The 5,916-nt window shown below is 37.1% G+C and overlaps 2 long non-coding RNA genes across 4 annotated transcripts; one reads left to right on the top strand and one right to left on the bottom strand.

Annotated features, from left to right (window-relative positions):
• The first annotated feature begins 333 nt into the window (after nt 1-333).
• On the top strand, nt 334-4,257 carry LOC130700641 (uncharacterized). 3 transcript variants are annotated; one of them, XR_009421872.1, is made up of 10 exons: nt 334-625; nt 817-897; nt 1,339-1,438; nt 1,503-1,554; nt 1,616-1,700; nt 2,365-3,047; nt 3,141-3,480; nt 3,543-3,642; nt 3,714-3,884; nt 3,989-4,257. It is a non-coding gene; the product is annotated as an uncharacterized LOC130700641 (long non-coding RNA). The 3 variants fall into 3 exon arrangements; XR_009003844.2 differs by lacking the exon at nt 817-897 and having other exon boundaries at nt 3,543-3,635; XR_009003842.2 differs by lacking the exon at nt 817-897.
• LOC130700654 (uncharacterized) lies at nt 1,139-1,884 on the bottom strand. The gene is made up of 3 exons (XR_009003846.1): nt 1,634-1,884; nt 1,309-1,581; nt 1,139-1,246 (listed from the first exon to the last, which is right to left on the bottom strand). It is a non-coding gene; the product is annotated as an uncharacterized LOC130700654 (long non-coding RNA).
• Nucleotides 4,258-5,916: the final 1,659 nt, after the last annotated feature.

Genomic DNA, 5,916 nt, shown 5'->3' with positions numbered 1-5,916 from the left:
TGTATTCGTATCTAGCCTATTTAGCGTGCGACACTTAAAAACAATTGGTACTCCTGAAGACAATGCCATATCGGGCTTAAGCAACAACACCAAAAAAAAAAGAAATTTATAAATATAGAAATAAATAAGAAATAAATAAAGTGAAAAAAAATTAATAACAAAAAAAAAAAAGATTTTATGCGTTTAATTAATTTAAAAAATTTAATTGTGTAAATACAATGGTGTACAAGGAAAATAAAGTAGCTCTCCTTTTAACGGCGCACCTCGAGTGAAGCCTGTTTTCAGACGAGAAGGTACGGCCTAATTTAGGTTCGATATAGCAGACGCCACCATCGGAGCTAGTGAGTAACTAGCTCATCTGCAACAGTTTTCTATTTTTAAAACGAAAAAGAACAATTTTCCTTGTACACCATGCTGACAGGGCGTTTAGGCTTCCAATTGACAACGTTCTTATAGATCTCATTGTTCTGGAATTGAAACGCTGGTTATGACGTGAGCTTTAACGTGCGATGCTACTTCCGACTGGCTGTACAGCTCAAAATCGCCATTTTGTCGATGAATTCAATCATGGATTTCCTATCTAATTCCCGTCTCTTGAACAAGGAAACATCAAATTGATTTATAGGTAATATACCAAAGAAAGGGTCATAACTCTTAGGGGGAAAAATGTTATGTTGCAAGTGTTGAAGAATTGTTTGCTTGGAAGGGTATTTGATGCAATTTTACCTTGCATAATCTATACTGTTATTTTTACTACCATGGCTATACATTTGAAGCATTAAGACAGATTTGACTGAAATGTGTGGTTTTGTTCAGGCTTTTGTCTTAGCACATACTGAGATGTAATATCTCCCATAACCAAAGCTACTTATGAAATCAACAGGATCACCTAGATAGGTATCACCAATATTATACTACCTTCTCTTTTGAAAAAGATAATAGATAACACATGTGGAAGTGGTAAAATTTACCAAGTAAAGCCCAGGGAGTAATTATTTTATGGTTACGATCATCATTATATTAATAATAATACAACAATAATATATCAGTAAAGCTGGTAACCAAATTTTCAAGTAGGCTTGGTTAACCAAATTTTCATTTTACCAGATTATTGTAGTATTTGTAACAAATATCCAGGGCTGAATGAAGACAAGGCAGTAATCCAGAATGTGTTGAAGAGAGTGTAAGACAAGAGTGCTCTTTCTAAATTTCAAAGCAATTCCAAAATCACCAGTGTTTTCCCAGACTAGTGGTGAAAATATTTTCATTTATTATTATGATTTAGCTATGATTTATGAAATTTTTTACCCCTAACAGATTTTTCATTGTTGCAAATAGGTACAATTTCCTGACATTAGGTGACCAGAAGAAGGGAGAGGCAAGGCAATTGCCAAGATGTCATTCGCAATAACAAACTAAAGTTTTTTTTTATAGAAAGGTTAGGAGGGAATGAAATTGTTAAATGGTAATTAAGGCCAACAATGTTGATTTATATTTTTCAGGTTGAGGTTCCCAACTGATATGTCCTATTCTGTTGTTATCTCTGTCAGCAAGGTAAATAGGCTTCTTTAACATGTTTTTCTAAAACATGATTCAGTTAATTATGGTTTTTTAGTTCAGTAAAGAGACATACTGTGTCTGGAGAATGTGATAAGAGGAGGAACCAGATGTGAGGCAAAATAGAAATGTTCTTCAACAAGGTAAATGCATATTTTTAATTTTTCAAAATGATGATTTGGCTAATTCTTTTACTGAAGGTATATTGTTTCACGGGTAAATCCATTTTTTTTAAGCATAGGGAAACCCTGAGGATTTAACTTAACATAAACCATTTTTGTTGGCACTTCCACCTTTCTAAAAGAAATCTGTAGTCTATTGGAAATGGTTTTCACTAACACTTCACCACAATTTATCACTATAGACTCTCTAACACTCAGACTAGGGCAAATGTCAGTGTGAAGACCCGACTTTGTCGCCATCGAACTGGCAATGTCCCAAGGATACAGCTTATCTAAAGTGTTTAGTTTTCCTTCATAGGTGGCGTGATGTGTAAAATGTTTCTGCTTTCCGTTCATAGGTGGGCTAGATTCCTTTCCTAAATGTTTCGATTTCCCGTTCATAGGTGGCATAAAAGTACGAACCATCACCACACTGTCCTGAGAGTATATAACAGCGTTGGTCATGTCTCTTATAAAATGAGTAGTACGTTATTAATCTTGTAATGCAAATGCTGTCTTCCTCAGCTCTTTACCATGATCATTGAGGGTAGGATTAAAGATCAAGGTCCACAATGAAACTGGGATTCATTATTCGCATGTCATGCATTTATTAAATTTTAATGATTTTATCATTGTCTCTTACCAGAGGTTGCTTCCGGTTCTCAAAGCCAAGACACTGGTTTTTCCGACGACGTCCAGTAGGATAACAGTCCCTATCATCCCCCGCAATTCTGTGAAGTGGTTTACCAATACTAATGTCTTTAAAAGAGCACGATGAAGTATGGTGTCTCATGGATCATGTGGTATTGGTTTATCCGTATCTTCCTTTTTTCTAATCATGATTATTATTATATTTTTAACTTGTTCCATATTCTTTTATGGAACACTTCCGAGGTTCGCGATCCTTTCAAGATACGTAGTCGGCCATTATTTACAATGACATACTAGGAGCGTATTCCATTTGATCAACTGTTCTATGAATTTTCTGAAGTGAACGTTTATCACAACCAAAACTGAACCTGGTACAACAGCAGTCTTCTACGGGCAGTCAGTGTCCTCAAATAAATTAAGATTGTCATTGGCACGGTTATCGGAGACGCTTTGTGCGCAAAGCATGGATGAACGGGATGCTCAAACGATGCTGAAGACTTTCCACTCCGCTCATTTGGCAGTGATTAATGTGGTTATCGTTTCAACAAGAAGCATATTGGGAGTGGTATCCCTTTGTACAGAATAGTTTGATCGCCGCCTGTTAAGCTCCACAGATGGCGTTGCATACAAAAACGGATTGCCATGCATTGCATCAGACCTACCCGTTCGCCAACCCAAGTGTGCATATGTCTTTCTTTGACAATTATTTTATTTTGCTACTGTGTTTGGTAAACTGCAATTATGCCCAATATTTTTGTCTTTGCATTTTAGGTCTACTCTTAGATGATCTATACCTGATCCTATGTTCTAAAGTGATCTGCTTTCACAGCTACATTTCTGTGTTCTTTTCCGTTGGTCTATGGTTCTGAATTGAGGCAGGTATATCTATTATGTTATGTCACTAAGTACTTTAGGGAAAAGAATAACTGAAGTTGATTCAGATCTATTCTGATTCTCCTGATATCCATCTCAACAGGTTTTTATTTGCTTTTCAACATCCATTTCATAGTGGTACATGTGGCTTTGGTTAATATTACCATAAAGACTGCCGAAAATGGGTGTGGTATGGAAACCCAGAAATGGCATGAGTTCAACATCAAACTTGGATTGGGTACTTCTCGGTTTTTTGTCTATTGAAAAAGTATTTTTAATGCTATTATTTTGCATTCATAGAATTTTAGCTGGGGATCAAGTCAAGTCTCGAAGTGTTACAGGATGGAAGAGTCTGCCTGTAGTTGAAAAAACACTGAATGCATTACCATTAAGGTATAAGGTAAAGTAATAGAGTAATGTAAATTGTCTAATGAGAAGTATCATCTTGTGTTAATGAATCTGGTACAACAGCAATCCTCTATAGTTATGTCACAGCTAGAAGCCTCAAATAATTCTGCTTCTCTGGCTAAAGAACAACTTGTCCTTTACGTTCAGAGTGTTGGTGAAACTGGGTACTTAAATGGCCCTAAAGATGTTTCACTTTGCCGCCATTGCAGTGATGAACATACATGGACTCTTTAGGTATGAAAGGAATTTTCTTCAAATAATTTTGAATTTATGACAAAGCATTTCTCCTTCTTTTTGCCAACCGTGTCTAATCTACAAAAAAAAAATTTATCCAATAGGAAAGGATTTTCATATACTGGGAACACAACTATCAACAATGCAACATTTTACTGGTGCTAGTTTATCATTCAAGAGCCTTAAACAATGATGTTAATCTGCAATTTGTATGTCCTTTCCCAAGCTTCCACCAGAAGTTGAATCTATGAGTCATGTAAGTTACATGAGCAACAATTGATATGCTTATTGGTGTTGTTTTTCTTTTCTCAATATAGGTTAATATTAACATTGGATCTGAAAAGATTCTTGGTTGGGGCAAGACACTGAATAAATTGTAATGATTGGATGGATGACATGACATTTCTGTACTTCATTCGGATTCCCCAGACGGTATTTGATATTTAAAAAATTGAAGTGCATATCTGGGCTCCCTTCTTTTCTGTAGCCCCGTTTCCCCTTGACTCATAATAAGCCCGTAGGGGGTCATGCCCCTACTGTACGGTATATATAAAAATAACATATACCGAGGTTTGGAGGGCTCTGGCCGGAAAGGGGACGTGGGGGTCCTCATGGTCCGATGATGTGTTCACGGAGGGCTGTGTCGCTACGCACAAATCCGAACTAAAGGCTAATCGCTCCTGTAAAAATGTTCCGTATCTTCGGCTCTTCTTCCGGCTTCTCTTAGCCAAGCACCGGGTAATCTCCCCGGTGGGTCAAACAAGGCAGTGTCTCCCCCTGCCTTGGTTGACGGCAACTTTTGTAAGGGGTTATATATCCCTTCAAAAGTTGCAAAAACAATTGACTTGTGCAGAGAATTATCAATAAAAAATTATTTTAAACAAAATTTTTGCAAATCTTGATTTATTCATTGACTTTGATTGCTGTGTTAGTTATATGGATGTAAAGTTTCGGAACACTTTCACATTTCATTTATCACACAGGTAATGCACAATTGATGTATAAACCTTGGTTATTGATACATACATGATAGCCTATTAATAATTGTGCTATTTTCGATTTTGACTGTCTGGAGAATCGAACCTTTTACATACGGCTTATCACGCCGATGCTTTACCATTGAGCTACGAAACATGTTATAACATGTTTTGTTATTTTGTTTTAAAACAATCATCAAAATTATTATAAGTGAAAATGGGATGTCCCTAAATTACAACAAACATTAAAACACGACTCGTAGCCCAATGGTAGAGCATCGGCGTGATAAGCCGAACGTGTAGGGTTCGATTCCCCAGAGAGTCAAAATCGAAAATATCATAAGTATCAATAGGCTATCATGAATGTAGCAATGATCAATGTTTACACATCAATCGTGCCTTACCTGTATGATAAATGAAAAGTGAAAGTTTTCCTAAGCCTTATCCATACAACTAACACAGCAATCAAAGTCAATAAATCAAGATTTGCAAAACTTTTGTTTAAAATAGATTTTTATTGACAATTCTCTGCACAAGTCAATTGTTTTTGCAACTTTTGAAGGGATATATAACCCCTTACAAAAGTTGCCGTCAACCAAGGCAGGGGGAGACACTGCCTTGTTTGACCCACCGGGGAGATTACCCGGTGCTTGGCTAAGAGAAGCCGGAAGAAGAGACGAAGATACGGAACATTTTTACAGGAGCGATTAGCCTTTAGTTCGGATTTGTGCGTAGCGACACAGCCCTCCGTGAACACATCATCGGACCATGAGGACCCCCACGTCCCCTTTCCGGCCAGAGCCCTCCAAACCTCGGTATATGTTATTTTTATATATACCGTACAGTAGGGGCATGACCCCCTACGGGCTTATTATGAGTCAAGGGGAAACGGGGCTACAGAAAAGAAGGGAGCCCAGATATGCACTTCAATTTTTAAATAATTAATACCGTAATACGCGGGAATACACAGGCGACTCCTGGATGGAAATTCAATTCCGTAGTTCACATTATTATAATTTTTTCGTCATCACATCGCAACCAGAAACCTTCGCAGG

This window comes from Daphnia carinata, chromosome 10, assembly GCF_022539665.2.
Source record: "Daphnia carinata strain CSIRO-1 chromosome 10, CSIRO_AGI_Dcar_HiC_V3, whole genome shotgun sequence".
Classification (NCBI taxonomy): domain Eukaryota; kingdom Metazoa; phylum Arthropoda; class Branchiopoda; order Diplostraca; family Daphniidae; genus Daphnia; species Daphnia carinata.
Note: the sequence above shows the minus strand (reverse complement) of the source record. Positions and strands in the feature narration are given on the sequence as shown.